Here is a 25956-nt window from a genome sequence, read left to right on the forward strand (position 1 = left end):
ATTGTGTTCGACGTATGGCTCTGGCGCATCGTAGTGCATCAGTGGCAGCAGCTGGCACCACAATGACAGTGAGCCAGACGTCCTGCACCGTACCTTCCGCCGACCCCAAACCACCGCCATGTGGAACTTCAGTGGTGTCAAGCGAGAGCTCATTGGAGTACAGTGTGGAATCTTTCGGGTATTTCGATGAAAGCTGGTTCTGGCTCGGTGCCAATGATAACCTTGTGTTGGTTAGGAGGCGGCCAGTTGAGCACCTGCAACCAGGCTGTCAGTGCTATACACACTGGACCCATACCTGGAGTTACGATCTGGAGTGTGATTTCATATGACGGTAGGAGCACTCTCATGGTTATCGCACATAACCTGACGGCAAATTTGTACGTCGGTGTGGTGTTTCGACTGTTGTGCTGCCATTCGTGAACAGCACTTCAGGGGGAGGGGTGGGGGTCGGGAAGAGGGAGTGGTTTCCAACAAGATAACACGCGACCACATATGGAAGTTGCAACCCAACATGCTCTACAGAATGTCGATATGTTCTCTTGGCGTGGTAGATCACCAGATCTGTCTCTAATCTAGCGCAAATGGGACATCATTGAACAACACCAACGTCATCCACAAACAGCGTTAACGGTCTCTGTGTTGACCGACCAAGTGCAACAGGCAAGGAACTCCATCCCACAAACTGAGATCCGGCAACTGTACGACACGATGCATGCACGTTTGCATGCTTACATTCAACATTCTGACGTTTGCACTCGTTATTCATGTACCAGCATTTGACATTCGCAGTGGTTTGCCTTCCGCTTACATTGATCTGTGATCTTGTAATGTTAATCACTTATATGTTACCTCGACAAACCTATTCCCGAAATTTCATTACTCTACATTATTTACTTTCTGGTGTTGCGATTTTATTCTGTTATTGTATTACTCGTCTGATTGTTAAAGGAAATGTCAACATAAATTTAGAACCAAACCCCAAAATGCAGTTTTCTGTTTTTCTCCTCCAAATGCATGTCTCTGTTTATAAACAAAAGGCACTAAAAGAGCTAATAAAATTGACGTTTTATTCCAACTCTGACTAGTACCGCAATGTATTCATTCTTTGTTCAGTCATTAATTACAAATGTGGTTCAAATTTAATACTTAAATAATTATAATTTAGTCTTAGATTCTCATACGAACTACTAAATCCCTGTTTAATGGCAGTCTCACCTCATTATGGGCGAAGATAAGACGCTCCAGCCTTGTAAGTACATAATCACTCTCACCTTAAAAATACCAGTGTTTTAGTTATCTATTTCGGGGACTTTATTTTTATTATTTGACATGTTTATTGGTAAAATATCCTTTTGTAGATTCAACGGTATTAAAGTCCGTGGACTAAATTTCGAAATTCTCCGTGGTTTAAAGTGAAGGACTTCAGTATCTATTAATAAATCTCTACCACAATTATATTAACTTAATAATTATAATTTAAAAACTTAAATGATCCTGAATGCACAGGATGCCAAAAAATTACACTCACTGATCTTTGAACTTTGATTCAGCTAACTCAGAAAATAGTTCAATAACGAATTTTTTAAAAAAGTTTAAGTAATTGGTTTTGCTAAGTAGCATAGTATGTAGAATCAATAAAGTAAATGAAAAATTAAAATAGCGAATGCGAAATTACACAAATTTTTAGACTTAAAACTGGAAGTTAAAACGTTCTCGAAAGTCTTGAAATTGCAGCACCAATATCTTTCCAGTATCGATATCAATAACAGGCAAAATCGTAGAGATTCCCGGAATGGTTGAATTGTCTGTATACATATCTAAGTTCGTATGGAAACGTCTGATCGCACTTGGCCAGATTTTTCTGCTTAATTTATCTCTATCAGCTGATCTGACTACAGACCTATATCACTGACGTCGGTTTGCAGTAGGGTTTTGGAGCATATACTGTATTCAAACATAATGAATCACCTCGAGGGGAACTAAATCGCTCCAGGCAAATGCCGGGATGGTTCCTTTCAAAGGGCACGGCCGACTTCCTTCCCTAATCCGATGAGACCGATGACCTCGCTGTCTGGTCTCCTCCCCCAAACAAACAAACCAACCAACCTCGAGGGGAAGGATCTATTGATACGTAATCAGCATCGTTTCAGGAAACATCGTTCTTGTGCAACGCAGCTAGCTCTTTATTCGCACGAAGTAATGGCCGCTATCGACAGGGGATCTCAAGTTGATTCCGTATTTCTAGATTTCCGGAAAGCTTTTGACACCGTTCCTCACAAGCGACTTCTAATCAAGCTGCGGGCCTATGGGGTATCGTCTCAGTTGTGCGACTAGATTCGTGATTTCCTGTCAGGAAGGTCGCAGTTCAAATGGTTCAAATGGCTCTGAGCACTATGGGAATTAACTACTGTGGTCATCAGTCCCATAGAACTTAGAACTACTTAAATCTAACTAACCTAAGGACATCACACACATCCATGCCCGAAGCAGGATTCGAACCTGCGACCGTAGCAGTCGCGCGGTTCCGGACTGCGCGCCTAGAACCGCTAGACCACCGCGGCCGGCTAGGTCGCAGTTCGTAGTAATAGACGGCAAATCATCGAGTAAAACTGAAGTGATATCAGGTGTTCCCCAGGGAAGCGTCCTGGGACCTCTGCTGTTCCTGATCTATATAAATGACCTGGGTGACAATCTCAGCAGTTCTTTTAGGTTGTTCGCAGATGATGCTGTAATTTACCGTCTAGTAAGGTCATATGAAGACCAGTATCAGTTGCAAAGCGATTTAGAAATGATTGCTGTATGGTGTGGCAGGTGGCAGTTGACGCTAAATAACGAAAAGTGTGAGGTGATCCACATGAGTTCCAAAAGAAATCCGTTGGAATTCGATTACTCGATAAATAGTACAATTCTCAAGGCTGTCAATTCAACTAAGTACCTGGGCGTAAAAATTACGAACAACTTCAGTTGGAAAGACCACATAGATAATATTGTGGGGAAGGCGAGCCAAAGGTTGCGTTTCATTGGCAGGACACTTAGAAGATGCAACAAGTCTGCTAAAGAGACGGCTTACACTACACTCGTTCGTCCTCTGTTAGAATATTGCTGCGCGGTGTGGGATCTTTACCAGGTGGGATTGACCGAGGACATCGAAAGGGTGCAAAAAAGGGCAGCTCGTTTTGTATTATCCCGTAATACGGGAGAGAGTGTGGCAGATATGATACGCGAGTTGGGATGGAAGTCATTAAAGCAAAGACGTTTTTCGTCGCGGCGAGATCTATTTACGAAATTTCAGTCACCAACTTTCTCTTCCGAATGCGAAAATATTTTGTTGAGCCCAACCTACATAGGCAGGAATGATCATTAAAATAAAATAAGAGAAATCAAAGCTCGAACAGAAAGGTTTAGGTGTTCGTTTCTCCCACGCGCTGTTCGGGAGTGGAATGGTAGGGAGATAGTATGATTGTGGTTCGATGAACACTCTGCCAAGCACTTAAATGTGAATTGCAGAGTAATCATATAGATGTAGATAAAAATTTAACCTAACAAGAATGTATGCGCGACATGATTTGTACATCACTTTAGCGTAAGAGAACATGAATGAATGGATTGATAACTGTTAATAATCCAGATTCCTTGTTGCGTTCTTGAGCAACAGTTTGGTCAACATGCATAAGACTAATAAGTGTTCTTTTTACTTAGGAAAGTTCTTATAATCGTAAGGGGAAAGAGAAGACTTACACTCTGTCATTTTGTATCGTTTTGTACTCCTGGGCCTTCCGCTGTGGAGTAGAGGCAAGACAGTGGAGCCCACTGCCGCCTCCAGATCTTACTGTGGCTGCTACAAGCGATTTTCCGATCGCGCTGTCTTCCGTGGAAAAACCACGCCGGATGCCATGAATCATCAGTTTTTACATCGTGTTTACAAAACTCTGTAACGTATTGGTTGCACGTAGCGTGGCACAGACGTTGCAGTTCATCCGAATGTTCATCAGACCACGGCTGAGAAGCGTCGTCGTTATGAACGGTGACATGCAGCTCTTGTCAGACCCCCATAATGCTGGTAAATCTTCGTCCTAAGAGAGAAACGAAAGTAAAATCAGATCATCATACAGCCACGACTTTACCAACATTGAGCGCTATTACACTGGCTCAGTTAGCGTCGGTTCAGGCTTATGCGCAAACGGACCTCAGGCGTCGTGCTCACCTATGGCCGATCATATTGAGACACTTCGAGACATCACTTAGTCTGAGGTTTTCAGCTCCTGTTGCTGATGTCGGTTTCCATTGGCAAACACAACTTAAAGCTCAACGACTCGTTTGCAAACCTTTTCCGATATTCAGCTATGCCGATCACGATGGAGTATTTATTTTCGTCACAACTGTTAGTTGCTGATGCTTAACTCAGTTCGGACACAGTTACTGTTACTTTAGTAAGACATGTAAGTATAACGAAAGCAAACTAGAGAAGACATCTGTCTTCCTGTTCAAGAATTTATTTTGTGTGATCTGTAAGGAAACTGCCGCTACCCTGAGAAATTTTGTGAATAAATGAGGACGGGAGGTTCTTTCGCTTTCTTCTTGCATCTCCAGATGTAAACGCGTCGTTTGTTTGACTCTGCATGAGAACGAAAAGGAAGTAGAATAGCCCACGGGTCTACTGGATGAATACCATCCACGACGTTTCTCTGCGAACAGCTACGGTTGATACTGTGTGCCATGCAACAGTTTAATGCTCGGTGCAACTGAAAAAGCTGGATTGGATTCACAACACACTTCGAGAAACCTCCCAATTTAGAGAACTGACTATAGTTGTGGTGAATGAAAACAGTCCGTTGCAGAATTTTTTTCCCGATTCTCATAAAATATTAAGCGAAGTTCCTATGTCTTCTGGGAGTTGCCACGTAACTTGCCTTGAGGTATTCAAAGCTGCATTCTTATTCATTCATTTTTACATGACACCTGAGGACCCAGCTATTTAGCCAGTTACGTTATGTTTAAATGTGTTTACAAACTGCTGAAGTATCTTATATGTTAAAACCGAGTTTTCTGTTCACCGCCCTTAGTTACATATTATCGCTCCGAATGACACACAACATAAATTTTCGTAGTTCTCTGTAACAAGTGAAAATAATACTCTTGCGCTGAATCTGTTCATTGACTATCGTGTGGCACTCATAGTAACTCTTGCGGGGTTCAAATACTAATATAAAGTAGGGTTTAACGTTGTGAATACAAATGATAAACTAATGAGTAAATGCAGACGGTTTCACCTCCTGACATCAGGTGCCCGGTGTGCAACTGCCTTCCTGGCACCTTGGAATGCTGTTGTCAGTTTCTTGAAAACATCTTGAGATGTGGACATAAATTTTCGACTCTAGAAGAATTAGTAATATAAATGAACGTATCATTGTAAATGTAATAATATGAATGTAATATAAAGTAAGCAAGTTGTAATTCCAGCAGTGTTAATATACAGTTTTTCATGTTGCTTAGCAACAGTCATACAATATTTTTTTAAGGAACAGACTGCCATTTACCTGTTTTGTTGTTCAAGTGCAACCCAGGTTTCGGCCTTTTATGCCATTTTCAAGTATTTGGTTTTATTTCTGTAACATATATTGCAGGACACTTAACATGATGACAAGCTCAAACTCGGCCATAAATTAAGAAAAATATTGACCCTCACGAAACGCTTGATGTAAAGTCACCATTTTGTAACAAATCAGTAAATAATCTTGGGAGAACTTCATATTTAGTAGAAACAGTTTTACATTAAGTGTCCTGCAATATATGTTAGACACAAAATCAAATACTTGAAAATGGCATAAAAGGTCGAAATCTGCGATGTAATTAAATAAACAATAAAACACTCAAATGGGGGTTTGTTCCTTTAAAAAAGCGTTAATATAATTAAAACAGTGAAACATAATGCATATTACGCAGTATGTAAAAGATTAACAAGTACACTACTTGAATATACTAATTTTATTTTAAAAATATGCGTTTACAAGATTAATAATTAGGTTAGTTGTGGCATGTTATTCTTTCTGCAGCCACGTAAGATCGGTATATAACTTAGAGTACATGTTGTTGTTGTTGTTGTGGTCTTCAGTCCTGAGACTGGTTTGATGCAGCTCTCCATGCTACTCTATCCTGTGCAAGCTTTTTCATCTCCCAGTATCTACTGCAACCTACATCCTTCTGAATATGCTTAGTGTATTCGTCTCTTGGTCTCCCTCTACGATTTTTACCCTCCACGGTGCCCTCCAATACTAAATTGGTGATCCCTTGATGCCTCAGAACATGTCCTACCAACCGATCCCTTCTTCTGGTCAAGTTGTGCCACAAACTTCTCTTCTCCCCAATCCTATTCAATACTTCCTCATTAGTTATGTGATCTACCCATCTAATCTTCAGCATTCTTCTGTAGCACCACATTTCGAAAGCTTCTATTCTCTTCTTGTCCAAACTATTTATCGTCCATGTTTCACTTCCATACATGGCTACACTCCATACGAATACTTTCAGAAATGACTTCCTGACACTTAAATCAATACTGGATGTTAACAAATTTTTCTTCTTCAGAAACGCTTTCCTTGCCATTGCCAGTCTACATTTTATATCCTCTCTACTTCGACCATCATCAGTTATTTTGCTCCGCAAATAGCAAAACTCCTTTACTACTTTAAGTGCCTCATTTCCTAATCTAATTCCCTCAGCATCACCCGACTTAATTAAACTACATTCCAATATACTTGTTTTGCTTTTCTTGATGTTCATCTTATATCCTCCTTTCAAGACACTGTCCATTCCATTCAACTGCTCTTCCAAGTCCTTTGCTGTCTCTGACAGAATTACAATGTCATCGGCGAACCTCAAAGTTTTTATTTCTTCTCCATGAATTTTAATACCTACTCCGAATTTTTCTTTTGTTTCCTTTACTGCTTGCTCAATATACAGATTGAACAACATCGGGGAGAGGCTACAACCCTGTCTTACTCCCTTCCCAACCACTGCTTCCCTTTCATGTCCCTCGACTCTTATAACTGCCATCTGGTTTATGTACAAATTGTAAATAGCCTTTCGCTCCCTGTATTTTACCCCTGCCACCTTTAGAATTTGAAAGAGAGTATTCCAGTCAACATTGTCAAAAGCTTTCTCTAAGTCTACAAATGCTAGAAACGTAGGTTTGCCTTTCCTTAATCTTTCTTCTAAGATAAGTCGTAAGGTCAGTATTGCCTCACGTGTTCCAGTGTTTCTACGGAATCCAAACTGATCTTCCCCGAGGTTGGCTTCTACTAGTTTTTCCATTCGTCTGTAAAGAATTCGTGTTAGTATTTTGCAGCTGTGACTTATTAAGCTGATAGTTCGGTAATTTTCACATCTGTCAACAACTGCTTTCTTTGGGATTGGAATTATTATATTCTTCTTGAAGTCTGAGGGTATTTCGCCTGTTTCATACATCTTGCTCACCAAATGGTAGAGTTTTGTCAGGACTGGCTCTCCCACGGCCGTCAGTAGTTCCAATGGAATTTGTCTACTCCGGGGGCCTTGTTTCGACTCAGGTCTTTCAGTGCTCTGTCAAACTCTTCACGCAGTATCGTATCTCCCATTTCATCTTCATCTACATCCTCTTCCATTTCCATAATATTGTCCTCAAGTACATCGCCCTTGTATAGACCCTCTATATACTCCTTCCACCTTTCTGCTTTGCCTTCTTTGCTTAGAACTGGGTTTCCATCTGAGCTCTTGATATTCATACAAGTCGTTCTCTTATCTCCAAAGGACTCTTTAATTTTCCTGTAGGCGGTATCTATCTTACCCCTAGTGAGATAGGCCTCTACATCCTTACATTTGTCCTCTAGCCATCCCTGCTTACCCATTTTGCACTTCCTGTCGATCTCATTTTTGAGACGTTTGTATTCCTTTTTGCCTGTTTCACTTACTGCATTTTTATATTTTCTCCTTTCATCAATTAAATTCAATATTTCTTCTGTTACCCAAGGATTTCTACTAGCCCTCGTCTTTTTACCTACTTGATCCTCTGCTGCCTTCACTACTTCATCCCTCAAAGCTACCCATTCTTCTTCTACTTTATTTCTTTCCCCCATTCCTGTCAATTGCTCCCTTATGCTCTCCCTGAATCTCTGTACAACCTCTGGTTCTTTTAGTTTATCCAGATCCCATCTCCTTAAATTCGCACCTTTTTGCAGTTTCTTCAGTTTTAATCTACAGGTCATGACCAATAGAGTACATAAAGGCCGGATATTGTTCCAAAGCCATGCAAAATTTGTTTGCTAACTAACGTAGTAGTAGTAGTAGTAGTAGTAGTAGTAGTAGTGGTGGTGGTGGTGGTGGTGGTGGTGGTTATATAACCGAGCAAACAGTAACTCACGCAGCACGCTAACAAACACCGACATATATTAGATTAAATCTTCATGGACGGAACATGTCTAGTTTCCCCGTGGAAAGATGTTAGTGCGAATAATACTAAAATGGATAACACCACAGGGGACACTGGACATGAAGTTCAATACAAAGTTCCCTTTGAGAGTGGTATTGGTGAAGGAACGTCTATATCTACTATTTCGTGGCCTCTTTTTAATTCTCTTCTTAAAATAATTATACCATAAATTTATGACGTCCTACTTCCAAATTCAGGTGTTGTTCGTTAAAAGATGAGCGTAATTTCTGTTATTAAGTAAAAGATAATACCGAAAAGCAGACAAAAGAACTCCCCGCACCAGCACCACGTGCTGCTTCGTGTGTGTGTGTGTGTGTGTGTGTGTGTGTGTGTGTGTGTGTGTGTGTGTGTGTGTGTGTGTGTGTGCTAATAGGATGGCAGGCCCTAGTAATCACAAAGCTGCTCAGAAGATAAATACATAAAGGCAGCTTGTTGAAGATGATGTGCTATACTTCTGAATCGAGGAATTCCCAATTTGGTCTGCTGACAGGCGAACAGGAATAGCCGACAGGGAGGTGATGTAAATATGCCAGTTCGAAAAGGTGACCACAATATAGAGAAGTTAAAACTTTGATTTCTTTGAAATTTCTAGGATAACTCTTACGTTCATTTCATGTCCTTAAGAGATTTTATCAGCTGAGTACCAGGCATTGCCCAGTATGTATATACTCCTATTAGTCCATCTGCTTCTAACCCCACCTATGTCCAATTCCCCCTGCCACTCCCCGCCCACCATGTCCATTTTACCCTGGCCCCCCACCCCCACCATGTCCATTTCACCCTGGCCCCCCACCCCCACCATGTCCATTTCACCCTGGCCCCCCACCCCCACCATGTCCATTTCACCCTGGCCCCCCCCACCCCCACCATGTCCATTTCAATCTGGCCCCTCCCCCTGTCAATTTTCGTCAACCTCCTCTCTGTCCCGGTTATCATTTTGTGGGGGTTATTTGAGAGAAAAGTTTTGTAAAGGTTTGAAATAATGTGTAAAATTCTTTGTAAGTCGCTAATTGCTCTCATTTTCAAATACTGCGTTAATTAAATAGGGCTTTTTGCGTTGTGGGATTATTTATTTTGTATCCTCCCCTTTATAGGTAGGTGGTTCTTACCCCACACCCCACAGCGTTTCTTTCCAGACAATAAGTGATGTGTATACCACGTTTGGTTGAAATTTTCGCATTGGATTAGGAAGAGATGTATCTTTATACGTCGACTATGTAATATCCTTTCTGAATTTTCACCTAGTTGGGTCGCATAGCAGTAGATTTTTCTTTTTTTATTTTATCCATATTTTGCAGCTTCGAACGTGACTGGAGATATGCGTTAAAAAACGCCTTCAGTCACAACTTTCGTGTTTTATTAAATACATAATGTATTTCGGACGCTGTGGGTCCATCATCAGGTGTAATTTGTCGTAATACATGTTTTTATTTCTTCTCTTGAATGAGGTGAAATGCATATTCCACATAATCCAAGACAAACATTTTTTAAGTTTTAGCACCAGCAATCATCCTTTTCTCCATCGTTTTCGTACATGTCACTTCAATCAAGGGGCACATTTGCACTCACATATAATAAAACACGAAAAGTTTTGACTGAAGGCGTTTTTTATTCATACCTTCAGTGTAGTAGATTTTTCTCTTATCGCGTGACGTGAGCGGCTCAACTGCAAGTGAATTGCGTAGGCCGTCACATATTTATTAATTTGGTAAGTAGTGACTTCATTTCAAGCAACAGATGTGGTCATTTTCCTCGGACAGTAAACACATATTCCCATCTAAAAGTACATACGGGAGTAGATAAATTACATTTCAACCGTTACTGTGTTCTACATTGGGAAAACAGAAATAACTTCACAAATAAATTACAAAGTGAACACTGATGCCTTTAGATACAATCGCTGTGAAAATTCCACAACAAGCAATCACATGTACCAGGAGGGACACGCCGACATTGTAAAAAGTACTGACAGCAAATGTATACACTTATTTTCAGCTGATGTATTGCTGGCTTCAGCTGATGAGTCTCGGCGTAACAGCTCGTGTTCAGTAAAGGGTGATTCAGTCTTACCATGTGGAGAGTGCTGCACAAGCTTCGACCGCGGACAAATGGTTCAAATGGCTCTGAGCACTATGGTACTTAACTTCTGAGGTCATCAGTCCCCTAGAACTTAGAACTACTTAAACCTAACTAACGTAAGGACATCACACACATCCATGGCCGAGGCAGGATTCGAACCTGCGACCGTAGCGGTCGCGCGGTTCCAGACTGTAACGCCTAGAACCGCTCGGCCACCTCGGTCAGCTGACCACGGACACTACTCTCTCTCTCTCCCTCTCTCTCTCTCTCTCTCTCTCTCTCTCTCTCTCTCTCTCTCTCTCTCTCTCTCAACCTGCTGAATGCGGCAGATTCTATCTGTAGATATGTTGCTGAGGTAGAAGAGAGGATCCTTCGTCAGTCAGCTTATCAAATACAACCGTCTAAGTAATGGCTGGCTGTCTGAGCAACTGTCGCTCACGGTACTATGTTTCTGTCCAAGAAAAATTTAAGTCGTCGTGGCATGAATAGCGGCTGGTTTTATTTCTCAGGGATTACAAGCGAATGTTCCAAACCTGCTAGTGCCGCCTCGTATATCATGTAAACATGTCGGAGATAAGGCATCTCGTAGACATGCGTGAATACAGACATATCTTTCAGTTTGCAAGGTTGATTCACGTTTCTCTAAAATGGCTTTTCTCCAATAGAGTTTTTGTTAAATTTTATGCCTAAAATCTCGTGTTTACCAAAAAGTGAAGCTAATAATAACGCCGAACTCAAAGATAAAGCTTGAAAAAAGAATAAATTCCAAGAATTTGGCAGTGGCCGAATAGAATGTAAGTTAGTATTGGACAACTGAAACACAATCAGCCAAAGAAAAAAATAGTAAATGGGTTTTTATTTAATACTGTGATTACTAACATTTTAACTTAAATCAAGAAGAGAAATTGTAAGAGAGATCTATGAAATGCTGAAGACAAGGGGAGTGAAAAAGCAAACAAAAGAAAAACTTATATTTTGCAGGAATTACTTGGAGTGAGGAGGTAGATGTTTACAATTTGAAGGTAAGTAATATAATAAGCCGCTAATCCTTCTGCGTGATATATCGAGTGTTGCTGATGTCAGTTGCCAAGAAAAATAACGTTGAAAGCAGTCCTTTTGCAAGGAAAATAGGCCCTCATACGAAAACGAGAGTGAATCGTTTACGAGGTGATTCTCACGTCAGAGGAACGCTAAAGCAGACCACCGAAATGATATCATGGACCTAAAACGTGCTTTTTAAGTGTAATTTGTGTTGACGACTGCTCTAATTTTAAGCTTTAGTAGCACTGGACTGTAAGAACACTCATGAACAGCTCAGCGCCATGGTTTTAATCCCCCCTCCCAAATAGTCCATTTTACCAGATAAAATGCTTCACGTATAGTACAAACAGGACATGTCTGATTTCAGTACAAAATATAAGACATAATTGAGAATTATAGTTAACAAGTACAATAGTCTGATGTACCATTATAATAAAAGCCACGAAACTTTAAAATCCAATTACATACATACATAATGAAACGTTAGATGTATCATTAAAATTTAAACTTCTCTTTCATAAAGACGAATGAAGTGGCAAATACATGTGGAAACGGACCTATTAGATCATCAAAAATGACGGTTCCCGCAGACACATACATTTACGAACCTCCCGTGTCTAATTTGTACCAGTCATGGCAGTTACGATCCATTTTTGACGCTGTAGAGGCTCTCAATTCACTCGGGGTTATAGGTGTTACGGAAATATGACCATCAGAAGGTTTCGAAATGTGGTGCTACAGAAGAATGCTGAAGATTAGATGGGTAGATCACATAACTAATAAGGAGGTATAGAATAGAATTGGAAAGGACAGGAATTTGTGGCACAACTTGACTAGAAGAAGGGATGGGTAGGTAGGACATGTTCTGAGGCATCAAGGGATCACCAATTTAGAATGGGAGGGCAGCGTGGAGGGTAAAATCGTAGAGGGAGACCAAGAGATGAATACACCAAGAAGATTCAGAAGGATGTAGTTTGCAGTAGGTACGGGGAGATGAAGGAGCTTGCACAGGATAGAGTAGCATGAAGAGCTGCATCAAACCAGTCTCCGGACTGAAGACCACAACAACAACAACATTGTACAGCTTTGCGAATTTTCGAAGAGGTACCGTTTGCTTGACACCGCATGCCCTCTGCGAAACTGATATTAACATTGTGCTTTCGCATGTTCCAAGATATCACCGTACTATATGATATTGGTAGGAGGGGTTTTGGGTTTCTTCGATTGGGTTTAATCATTCATTGACATTTAGGTTTCTTCGACGAGTATGACTTTCTCTATCAGATGTAGTAATCGAGGTACTTCCCAATGTAATGGATGACTGATAAAGGATCTGACACTCAATATGTAGAGCCTGGTTGGAATTGTTACCATATATACATTTACGGAACGTGAAGTGTATTGTGGAGCGTTGGGCAATTCTTAAAACGTTATAGGCCTAGGTCAGTATTTCTGTAAAGCTGTTAAATCATCTTCATAGTCGATGGCACTTAAAGATGGAACTGCACCTATGTGATATTAGTACCTGTCCACTGACTTTCTTTCGTGTAAATCTAAAAGTTACGCTTGCTGCAGACTAACTGTACGTAACGTCTTTGAATACTTTTTTTCTGACTGCTGGTATCATTAAATTGTAAGCATATTAATTTCCTTTTTTTCCTTACAGGATAATTGAAGATGACAATACGAACTACTGAGGCAGCGTCCCAACAAGATGGTAAATACAGACTTCTCTGTTATGCCAACTTCTATAGATAAAGTAACTATATACGCAGTCCGTATTGTTGGATAATCTATGTAAGAAACTTCCCGAAAAGTATATTCAATTCTCTACAGAATCAATTTCCAGTCGTTTGGAATGGTACGGTAGTATTCCGTTTGGCCGGTGAATAATGTGCGGACGACGACTGCAAGAATTCAGAAACTCGTTGTTAATGTTTCTTACTGGTAAATTCTGGGTGTAAGCTGGTCTGACAGTTAACTGGTTTCTTACCTTATCTTGCCGCCTAACAGGGACCCAATTACATGGACGTGTACAAAATAGTAATTGCTGCTGAAATAGGTTTGTTTGGACACGAGTTCGACTCTGTTTCAGTCTGAGCACCTGCCATGAGTTAGAATCTAAATCACGAATTTAAAGTATTATTCTCAACGTGTAATGGTCTCATCGCCTATATTAACTGGCCGTTATGGTTTGATGCAGCCAGACTTCGGTGCCTGGTGATAAATCGAAAACTCTCGTTCGTGCTATGAGTGTTGACGGAAAGGAGAGAACGGCTTCTCGAATTTTTGAAACTTTATCGATTAGACTGTTGTTAGTAATGGACAACACGGGAGCCATTATCATTTCAAACCTTGCGAGACGTCGCAAGTCTAACACACTTGGACTCGCATTCGAGAGGATGGCGCTTCAGATAGCCAAGCACAGGTTTCCTGCGGCTTTCCTAAATCGCTCCAGGCAATTGCAAAGGTGGTTTCTCGACAACAATGAAGCAGATATTGAAACCTTTGCCTGATTGTCGGTTTCTGTGTTCGTTGAAGTTCTATTAAGTCCAAAATTATTTTTCCTTCAGTAATCTTTTGTTTGATGCTTTTTAGGGAAATACGTATGGTTGTCTCATTCTTGCCTGTTGGGGGATGTGAGGACTATTCTTGCTTCGGCCTTCTGTGGTAGCAGCGTAGTGACACGTGCGAATGTGGTCTTGTACCGAGCTCGCAAATTAACGATTTCTGCGAGTCCTCGGCTTTTGTATAAAATATTCTTGCAGCTTCTTTGTACCGATGGCGCGGCGTTAGGACGTCCTCGATGTCGTGTTTGGAAGTCCCAGGATAGGAATAACGCCCTTTTTAGCGAATTGTTCCGAATTTTTTGTAGACGCTGTAGATTTGTGTTGGCAGTATTTCCCCAGACGATGGCTGAGTATTAGAGGAAAGGTATCTATTACAAGGAAATAAGTTAAACTACGTGTATTTACATTTAGGATGATGTACCAGAGAAACACTGGACGGTGTAAACTACTTAAGACGTTTTTGATAATAGCATTAACAAAAAAAAAATAATCAGTAAAACGAAAGAAACAACGAAGACAATGATCATAAAAATCAAACAATTTTGGCTTATAATTGCCAAACCATTCTTACGAATAAATACCGTTCTAAGAGTATATTAGATTGCTGCATAACTTCATAGCATTTTTGTTTTGCATGTTGATATTCCTGTTGCTATTGGTTTATTTATCGTTTGTCATTTTGTATTTGTAGTTGACTGCTGTTATTGCTGTTATTTGTGTTTACATATCGTCATTTTGTCATTTGGAGACGGTGACTGTCAGACGCATCCGTGCGGTCTTTAATTAACCTGATCTTGTCCTTGCGATGCCTACGGGAGCGACACGTAGTGGTTGTATTTTCTTAGTTTGGTCATTTAAAACTGGCTTTTCAAACTTTGTAAATAGACTTTCTCTGAATAGTTGCCCATACTTTCAAGTTACTGCCAGTTCAGTTTCTTCAGAATCTCGGTGACACTCTCTCACGTGTCCAACAAACCTGTGACTATTTGCACTGCCCTTCACTTCATACACTGAATTTCTCCTTTTAATCATATTTAGTACGAGTCCCAAAGACTTCAGAAATGTTGTAGCACTGGTTGCACGAGTGTTTAGTAAGCAATCTCCTTTGTAGACTGATTACATTTCTCCACATATCCTCCGAACGAAACAGACTACCATTTGTCATTAAAAATATCACTTTTTGAAACCAACAGCTCAATTCATGGAATCAACACTAGAAATGGGAATAATCTTCACAAGGATTTAAAGTCACTTAGTCTTGTACAAAAAGGTGTACAGTATTCAGGAACACACATTTTCAATAACTTGCCAGCAGCCATAAAAAGCTTAACAACCAATGAAATTCAGTTTAAGAGTAGCCTAAAGGATTTATTGGTGGCCCTACTCCACTGATGAATTTCTCAGTAAAACCAACTGGTGTGTGTGACGATCATTCCACTTGGGACTTGTGGAATGGTACATTAGCTTATTTGTTTTAGTTGTAAATATTTGTCATGTATTGTTGTTTTTCTGACATGTTCTACATCCTGGAGGACTTCCTCACTACGGATCAATTGGAATAAAAGTAAATCTAATCTAATCTGCTTTACCCACGACTGGGCCTGTGTCACCACTCCATTTCACATCCCCACAAAATGTTACATACAGGTTGTGGTATGAGCTGACCGATTTCAACTGTGACTCATTGATGTTATAGTCATAGGATACAACATTTTTCTCGTTTTGTTAAGTGCACAATTTTAGATTCCTGAACATTTGAAGTAGGTTGGCGGCCATTGCACCACTCTGAGATCTTATCATGAATCGATTTGACGTTGATGCAGCTTTTTATTCAGACAGCACTTCATTATAGATAATCACATCACCTGTGAAAACTCTGAGGTTACCATTAGTATTGTATGCAGAGTCATTAATGTACAGCATGAACAGCAAGGATCCCAACACACTTCATTGAGATACACCCAAAGTTACTTGTACATCTTTCGATGGCTCCACATCCAAAACATACTGCGTCCTTCCTAGCAAATCCTCTATCCAGTTACAAATTGTACCTAGATCCTTCCCCCTGCAGGTTCGGGGGTTAGAATAGGCCCGAGGTATTCCTGCCTGTCGTAATAGGCGACTAAAAGGAGTCTTACACGTTTCGGCCTTTAGGGTTTGACCTCCATTTTTCAAAATTTTCCCGAAGAGCAAGCCAGTTGGGAAGGGCACATTACATGGTACACAGCGTCCATCATGCGCTGAGACCTCTCGCATCCTTCGTCGACGTGGATCTGCACTAACGCTCAGCTGCTGCACGAAGTCACCCTCCTGGGTGCGTTTCCCTCCATCCTCTGTGCAGCATCGCTTTCTGCGCTGTTGACGATAATGGGCGTCCTCGCTCTTTTGCACCTGATATCCAGCACGGTAGCCAGTCCATTGTGGGGCCGCCATGTACCCTGTTGGTTGTAGCCCCCTGACCACACAGGGATCGCTCTGCTGATGTCTGCGCCATATATGCCAAGGAGTAGATGCCGTCATCCTGGGGCATCAGGACTCTTGACAATGGACATCCTGCCAGGTGGCCTATGCTGCAGCTGGGTGTGGCCTGTGGGGAGGACCCTTGGTCAGAGTGGGTGGCATCAGGGTGGATGACACACCATGAAGAATAGTATGCCATCTCTTGCTGGTGGTCAAACACCAGCAATCTCTAAGTGTCATGGTCTAACTTCAATGCTAATAAATACGACTACAAATTGCCCCCCCCCCCCTCCACGCCAGCCACACCATGGGAGGAACGCCAGGCTGAGGATGCCAGTGAAGCTTATTTGCCCTGGTAAATTGTATGTACGAGAGTTGATGGGGAATCTTTCCTGTAAGTAAAACCTCAGTTTTTTGTGGAGCCTCCAGAGGACAAGTATGGGGAGGTTGAAAGAAAGGTAATGGAATGCAAGACCCTGAACCGGCTGACCTACACTGAGGCTAAGAGAAAATGAGAGGTTACATCCTGTGCATGTTACGTCAAACTACGCTACCGCTACAGCAACAGTTCTACAATCTTCCACCATGTACAGTTGGCTCTCAGAGCAGTCAGACTTCACCTGCCTCTCAGAGCAGTCAGACTTCACCTGCTCCCTTGATGATGGTGGGGGGGGGGGGGGGGGGCGGGGCACTTCCCTCCTGTTGCTTCTGCACAACCTACTTCAGCAGGAGCAACACCCCCTCCCCACCCCATCCCAACCCCCAGGTGTCGGGGATGTCAGTCCCCACTTGTCAGCCAGAGAAACGTCATTCTCCTTTGGCTCCTCTCACCAGGAAGGGATCCCTTGGGTCACTCCCTTCCCACGTTCCTACCAGTGGCAAACCTGACACCTGCCAGAGGCTGAAGCAACCACAGGTAGTTGGTCATAGGGCTTGACGTCCTCCTCAGTCCCTGAGACTGACTCAGTGAAGCTCTCCCAGCTGGACAAACCTAAGGAGCAGTGAGAGAAAACTAAAAAAAAAACAACCCAAGAACTAAGGCGCTGCGGTTGCACCCACACCACCATTACCTACAAGCTCTGTGTCTAAGGATGAGGTGGGGATTCTGGCGACTGCTGAGGACCTAGATCTCACTGGGCCCTCAAGACACAATGGATGTCGATCACAAAGGTATTCATCTAGTGATAGCAGGTACCCTGAGGCGCAGACTGCCTCATTGTTTCATACCTTCCCAGCCTCATGATCACATCATCCTCCAGTGGAGCTGTGGCGGTTTTTTCCAACACGTGGCTGAGCTACAGCAACTGCTAAGCTTCACACGTGCTTTCTGCATTGCCCTCCAGGAAACTTGGTTCCCAGTAATGCGGACCCCTGCCCTCCATGGCTATAAGAGATATTACAGTAACTGTAGCGACTATAATAGTGTGTCAGTTGGAGTTCCCGTCTGTCCTGAACTCAGTATGTAGTGAACCTGTGCCCCTTGAAACCACTCTTGGTGATGTGGCTGTCAGGATAAGGACGATGCAGGAAATAACTGTCTGCAATATACACTCCTGGAAATGGAAAAAAGAACACATTGACACCGATGTGTCAGACCCACCATACTTGCTCCGGACACTGCGAGAGGGCTGTACAAGCAATGATCACACGCACGACACAGCGGGCACACCAGGAACCGCGGTGTTGGCCGTCGAATGGCGCTAGCTGCGCAGCATTTGTGCACCGCCGCCGTCAGTGTCAGCCAGTTTGCCGTGCCATACGGAGCTCCATCGCAGTCTTTAACACTGGTAGCATGCCGCGACAGCGTGGACGTGAACCGTATGTGCAGTTGACGGACTTTGAGCGAGGGCGTATAGTGGGCATGCGGGAGGCCGGGTGGACGTACCGCCGAATTGCTCAACACGTGGGGCGTGAGGTCTCCACAGTACATCGATGTTGTCGCCAGTGGTCGGCGGAAGGTGCACGTGCCCGTCGACCTGGGACCGGACCGCAGCGACGCACGGATGCACGCCAAGACCGTAGGATCCTACGCAGTGCCGTAGGGGACCGCACCGCCACTTCCCAGCAAATTAGGGACACTGTTGCTCCTGGGGTATCGGCGAGGACCATTCGCAACCGTCTCCATGAAGCTGGGCTACGGTCCCGCACACCGTTAGGCCGTCTTCCGCTCACGCCCCAACATCGTGCAGCCCGCCTCCAGTGGTGTCGCGACAGGCGTGAATGGAGGGACGAATGGAGACGTGTCGTCTTCAGCGATGAGAGTCGCTTCTGCCTTGGTGCCAATGATGGTCGTATGCGTGTTTGGCGCCGTGCAGGTGAGCGCCACAATCAGGACTGCATACGACCGAGGCACACAGGGCCAACACCCGGTATCATGGTGTGGGGAGCGATATCCTACACTGGCCGTACACCACTGGTGATCGTCGAGGGGACACTGAATAGTGCACGGTACATCCAAACCGTCATCGAACCCATCGTTCTACCATTCCTAGACCGGCAAGGGAACTTGCTGTTCCAACAGGACAATGCACGTCCGCATGTATCCCGTGCCACCCAACGTGCTCTAGAAGGTGTAAGTCAACTACCCTGGCCAGCAAGATCTCCGGATCTGTCCCCCATTGAGCATGTTTGGGACTGGATGAAGCGTCGTCTCACGCGGTCTGCACGTCCAGCACGAACGCTGGTCCAACTGAGGCGCCAGGTGGAAATGGCATGGCAAGCCGTTCCACAGGACTACATCCAGCATCTCTACGATCGTCTCCATGGGAGAATAGCAGCCTGCATTGCTGCGAAAGGTGGATATACACTGTACTAGTGCCGACATTGTGCATGCTCTGTTGCCTGTGTCTATGTGCGTTTGGTTCTGTCAGTGTGATCATGTGATGTATCTGACCCCAGGAATGTGTCAATAAAGTTTCTCCTTCCTGGGACAATGAATTCACGGTGTTCTTATTTCAATTTCCAGGAGTGTATATATCTTCTTCTAGATGGTACAGTACCCCTGAACGTATTGGCTGCACTGATTGCTCAACTCCTTAAACCTTTCCTACTTTTGGGAGATTTTAATGCGCATTACCCCTTGTGGGGTGGCGCCATGCTTACTGGCCAAAGTAAGAGTTCCAAAATTTACTGTCACAACTCGACCTCTGCCTCTTAAATACAGGCACCCTCATACATTTCAGTGTGGAACGTGGCACATATTCGGCCATTGATCTCTCGGTCTGCAGTCCTGGCCTTCATCCATCTATCCACTGGAGAGCACTTGACGACCTGTGTGGTAGTGACCACTTCCTGTCACTCCCCCGGCGTCATGCCGATGGACGACTAACCAGATGGGCTTTAAACAAGGCAGACTGGGAAGCCGCCTCCACCTCTGCTGTCACCGCTGAATCTCCCCCACATGGTGTCATCGATGTTGTCGTTGAGCAGGTCACTAAAACTATAGTTTCTGCGGCGGAAAACGCGATCCCTCGTTCTTTAATGTGCCCCTGGCGAAAGACAGACCCATGGTGGTCACCGGAAGTCGCTGAGGCATTTAAAGAGCGTCGGCGATCTCTACAGCGACATAAGTGGCACCGTTCCCTAGAGCACCTAATAGCCTTTAAGCGGCTCCGTGCCGGCGTTCGCCTGCTTATAAAACGACAGAAACAGGAGTGTTGGGAGAGGTATGTCGACCATTGGGTGCCATACATCACCTACCCAAGTCTTTTTGGGTACCAAACCCCAACAGATGTCCCTGGAGTTAACATCAATGGCGTGTTATCTACCGAAGCAAACGCGATTGCCGAGCGCTTTGCTGATCACTATGCTCCAGCCTCTGCATCGGAGAATTACCCTACAGCCCATCACATTCTCAAACGGCGTATGGAAAGGAAAGTCCTCTCGCTCACTACACGCCACAGTGAACCCTATAACACACCATTTACAGAATGGGAGCTTCCTAGCGCCCTTGCACATTGCCCCAAGGCAGCTCCTGGGCCGGATCGTACCCACAGTCAGATGATCAAACATCTCTCGTCTGACTACAACCGACATCTCCTCGTCATTTCCAACCAGATCTGGTGCAATGGCGTCTTTCCATCGCAGTGGCGGGAGAGCACCATCATTCCAGTGCTCAAACCCGGTCAAAACCCAGTTTATGTGCATAACTACTGGCCCATCAGCCTCACCAACTTTCTTTGTAAGCTGCTGGAAAGTATGGTGTGTCGGCCGTTGGGCTGGGTCATGGAATCACGTGGCTTACTGGTTCCATGTCAGAGTGGCTTCCGCCAGGGTCGCTCTACCACTGATAATCTTGTGTCCCTCGAGTCTGCCATCTGAACAACCTTTTCCAGACGCCGACATCTGGTTGCTGTATTTTTTGACTTATGTAACGCATACGACCCAATCTGGCGCCATAATATCCTTGCCACATTGCACGAGTGGAGTCTCTGGGTCCCGGTCCCGATTTTTATCCAAAACTTCCCGTTGCTCCGTACTTTCCGTGTCCATGTCGGTACCTTTCATAGTTCCACCCGTATTTAGGAGAATTGCGTTCCTTAGGGCTCTTTATTGAAAGGCTCCCTATTTTTAGTGGCGATTAACGGTCAAGCAGCAGATGATGTAGGGCCGTTAGTATCACCTTCTCTGTATGCAGATGACTTCTGCATTTCATATCGCTCCTCTAGTACTGGTGTTGCTGAGCGGCACCTACAGGGAGCCATTCACAAGGCGCTGTCACAGGCTCTAGCCCATGGCTTCCAGTTTTCAGACGCGAAGTCATGTGTCATCCATTTGTCGGCGCGCACCATCCATTCAGAACCGGAACTTTACCTTAATGACGATCCACTCAATGTAGTGGAGACACATCGATTCTTAGGACTGGTTATGGACGCCCGATTGGCTTGGCTACCTCACCTTCGTCAGTCTGAGCGGAAGTGATGGTGGTACCTCAATGCCCTCCGCTGCCTGAGCAATACCAATTGGGGTGCAGATCGCTCTACGCTGATGCAGCTCTACAGAGCGCTTGTTCAATCCCGCCCTGATTATGGGAGTCTGTTTTACGGTTCGGCGGCGCCCTCAGCGTTACATTTACTCGACCCAATGCACCATTGTGGTGTTTGCCTAGCGATGGGATCCTTTAGAACGAGTCCAGTGACCAGTGTCCTGGTGGAGGCTGGAATCCCTCCATTGAAGGTTAGGTGTGCACAACTGCTATCCAGTTACGTTGCACACGTTCATAGTTCTCCTGCACATCCGAATTACCGTCTCCTTTTCCCAATCATGGCGGTTCATCTCCGGCATCGGCGGCCCAGGTCATTGCTTATGATGCGTTTCGCGTCCAGTCCCTTCTATGTGAACTGGAATCCTTCCTGTTACTACCTCTCCTCGAGGTTCATTCATGTAGACTTCCATGGTGTACACCTAGGCAACAGATTCTTCTGGACCATCTGCATGGCCCTAAGGACTCCATTAACCCTGCGGTGCTCTGCTATGACTTCGTCTCGATTCTAGACATGTACCAACGCCATGAGGTGGTTTACACCGACGGCTCGGTGGCTGATGGTCACTTAGGCTTTGAGTATGTTCATGGAGGACATATTGAACAGCACTCCTTGCCATATGGCTGCAGTGTTTTCACTGCATAGCTGTCGGCCATACCTCGTGCTCTTAAGCACATTCGCTCTTGTCCTTGTGGGTCATTTCTCCTGCGGACTAACTCCTTGAGCAACCTAAAAGCTATCGACCAGTGCTACTCTCGCCATCCTTTAGTAGCGTCCATTCACGAGTCTATCTATGCCCTGGAATGGTCCCGTCATTCAGTGGTGTTTGTGTGGACCCCAGGACACGTTGGAATCCCAGGCAACTAACTTGCCGACAGGCTGGCCAAACAGGCTACGTGGAAACCGATTCTGGAGATGGGCATCTCTGAAACTGACCTGCATTCTGTCTTATACCACAGAGTTCTGGAGTGGCATAACAGTATGCACAACAAACTGCGTGCCATTAAGGAGACTACGAACGTGTGGAAGGTCTTCCATGTGGGCCTCTCACAGGGAATCAGTTGTCCTCTGCCGGCTCCAAATGGTTCAAATGGCTCTGAGCACTATGGGACTTAACTGCTGAGGTCATCAGTCCCCTAGACTTAGAACTACTTAAACGTAACTAACCTAAGGACATCACATACATCCATGCCCGAGGCAGGATTCGACCCTGCGACTGTAGCAGCCGCTCGCGGTTCCGAACTGAAGTGGCTAGAACCGCTAGGCCACTCCGGCAGGCTCTGCCGGCTCCGCATTGGCCATACATGGCTAACGCATGGTTACCCCCTCCTGTCCTGAGGACCCACCTCGATGTCGCTGTGGCTCACAAGTGATGGTCGTCCACCTCTTGCTGGACTGCCCACTTTCAGCCGCTCTGTGGTGGACTTTTAACTTTCCCAGCACCCTATCTCCGGTGTTGGGTGTCAGTGCCTTACCTGCAGCTTTAGTTTTACCTTTTATTCGTGAGTGTGGGTTTAACATTTGATCTAAGTTTTAACGCATGTTCTTTGTCCCTCGGTGTCCTCCACCCTAGGGCTTTTAGGATGGAGGTTTTAATGTGTTGCAGAGTGGCTGGCTTCTCCTTTTTTATTCTCATGGTCAGCCAGCCATGGTAATCTGCTCTATTGTTTTGATCTCTTCTACATGTTTCTTGTGTCTCTCTGCGATTTTCTTGTCCGATTTTGTCCATTTTAGTGTTTGTTTACCTTCTGTAATTCATGTGGTTTTCTCCTTTCTTCTAGCTGTGTTTTTTAGGTCTCGATTATTTTACTCCCACCATTGTGAAATTATTTCAGTCGGAATAAGGGACCGATGGCCTAGAGGTTGGTCCCTCCCTCTCCTCCTTCTTTTACACCAACCAACTACCTGGATCCTTCTTTACATAACAAGCGTAGGTATAGTACTGAGTCAGCTTTATATGACATGTATAATTCTTTAATCATGAATCTCATAAAAATGCTGGCAATGGTTTCTTCAGCTCATTTGGAAAGTGTCTATTTGTCACCACTTACAGTCCTGTCTTGCCTACTTCACACAAATCACGGCGTTTCATTTCCATAACCCGCCAGCCAGATTTAGTTTCCCATGGTTTCCCTAAATTTCATAAGGTGAATGCGGGATGGTCCCCTTCAAAAGGACACGGCCAATTTTCTTCCCTAGTCAGAGTTTGTGCTCCATCGCTAATCACCTCTTCGGCGACTGGACGTTAAACATCAATCTTCCATTCTTGCCTCCATTGCGGGATATGGCGTGACAACAGTGCTCTAACCAAAATCTTGTGAAAATCTGCAAGGGTAGTGTGTAATACTGTTTAGCCATTGCGCGCCAGTTCGGTTTACCTTTACGTGAATATCGTCTTGGATTTGTATACTGAGGCGGTAAAGGTCATGTGATACCTCGTAATATCGTGCCGGACCTCCTTTTGCCCAACTCGACGTGAAATGGACTCAAAAACTCATTGGAAGTCCCCTGCAGAAATATTGAGCCGTGATGCTTCTATATTCATAATTGGGAAAGTGTTGCCAGTGCCGGATTTTGTGCGCAGACTGACCTCTCGGTTATTTTCAAAAAATGTTCGATTCATGTCGGACCATCTGGGTGGCCAGATTATTCGCTGGAATTGTTCAGAACGTTTCTTCAAACCAGACGCGAGCAGTTGTGGCCCAGTGACATGGCGCATTGTCGTCCATAAAAATTCCATTGTTGTTTGGGAACATGAACTCTATGAATGGCTGCAGATGGTCTCCAAGAAGCCGCACGTAACCGTTTGCACTCAATGATCGGCTCAGTTGCACCAGAAGTCCCAGTCGATTCCATGCAAAAACAGCCCACGCCATTATGGGAGCCACCACCATCTTGCACAGTGCCTTGTTGACAACTTGGATCTATTGCTTCGCGGGGTCGAAGCCACTGTCCAACCCTACCATCAGTTCTTACCAGCTGAAATCAGAACTCATCTAACGATGCCCGTGCCACAGTTTTCCAGTCGTCTAGGGTGCAAAAGGTACGGTCACGAGCCCAGAAAGAGCGCTGGAGGCGATGGCGTGCTGTTAGCAAAGGCACTCGTGTCAGTCGTTTGCTGCCGTAGGCCTTTAACGCCATATTTCGCCGCACTGACCTGACGGATACGTTCGTCGCACGTCCGGCATTGATAGCTGCGGTTATTCAAGCAGTAGTGCTCGTCTGTTAGCACTGACAATTCCACGCAAACGCCGTTGTTCACATTGGTTAATTGAGACCATCGGCCACTGCGTTGTCCACGGTGAGCGGTAATGCCTGAAATTTGGTATTCTCGGCACACTCTCGACACTGTGAATCTCCGAATAGAGTGTTTCCTAACGGCCACCACAATGGAATATCCTATGCATCTAGTTCCAGCTGCCATTCTGCGTTCAAAGTCAGTCACTTCCGTCATGGGGCCATGAATCACTTCTGACCCGGATCCTGAACATCCTGCGGGACTTGTCCCCCTGTTGCAGAGAATTTCTTTGTTTAGCAGTGAGCTCGTGTAAATTCCGTTGGGAAATGTCACTCTCATTGGGAAACATAACAGCCTTATCGCACTGCAATTATCTGCTACAGTGAGGAAATAGTGTCTGGGAACTAATTGAGTGTAGTCATCAGGGCTGTGATAAAATTTGTCCTGATACTTGCGAAATAACTGAAGTGTGCCGAGCGCGGTAAGGTTTGATGACTGAGATTGTAGCAGTGCTTACGTAATTACTCAGTTGTGTAAGACACTGGTCGGGGGCGTTGGTACATTTACATGGTTGAGTCACAGGGGCCCCACGGTTTAACGTAGATTCGGAACCACAGTGTAGGTGCGAATTTTTAAATATTAAATCACTGCGGGAGGTGAGAAGCGACAGAACACAGGCGGTTCAGAAAAGTCTGAAAAACTTCTCAGGGTGCCGCAGGGCTGTACAGAGAAATAACTGCTAAGAAACAAATTAGATACGTAGAGCAGTTTCCAAGTTCATCAGCACTGAAGTTAACTAACAGATCGTTGAGCACGCGATTTAAGCGTCCCGTCGAAGACGTTGTCACTAAACGCGTGCTTCGTTTGCATTCCTAAATCCGAAGAAGAGAGCGCTGCAAAAATTGAACATGGGACGGTCTTAAGGATCGAACCCGAGCCAACGGCACCGATCGATGTTGCGCAGTGGTTCAAACCTGCGTCCGGCCATCCAGATGTAGGTTTTCCCTGATTTCCATAAATTGCTTCATGCAAATGCCGGGATATTTCCTTTGAAGGGGCACGGCCTATTTCCTTTCCCATCCTTGACACCTTTTGCTCCGTGTCTAATGTCCTCGATATCGA

The 25956-nt window shown here is 44.4% G+C and overlaps 1 protein-coding gene across 1 annotated transcript in view; it reads left to right on the forward strand.

The window, feature by feature from the left end:
* LOC124712327 overlaps positions 1-25956 on the forward strand; it is a 1282739-nt gene that overhangs the window by 1197158 nt on the left and 59625 nt on the right. Inside the window, exon 10 of the mRNA XM_047242621.1 lies at positions 13251-13301. The gene's annotated coding sequence lies outside the window, so the exon portion shown is untranslated. The remainder of the gene's footprint in view (positions 1-13250; positions 13302-25956) is intronic.

The sequence above is a fragment of the Schistocerca piceifrons genome, chromosome 8 (assembly GCF_021461385.2).
Source record: "Schistocerca piceifrons isolate TAMUIC-IGC-003096 chromosome 8, iqSchPice1.1, whole genome shotgun sequence".
Taxonomy (NCBI): Eukaryota; Metazoa; Arthropoda; class Insecta; order Orthoptera; family Acrididae; genus Schistocerca; species Schistocerca piceifrons.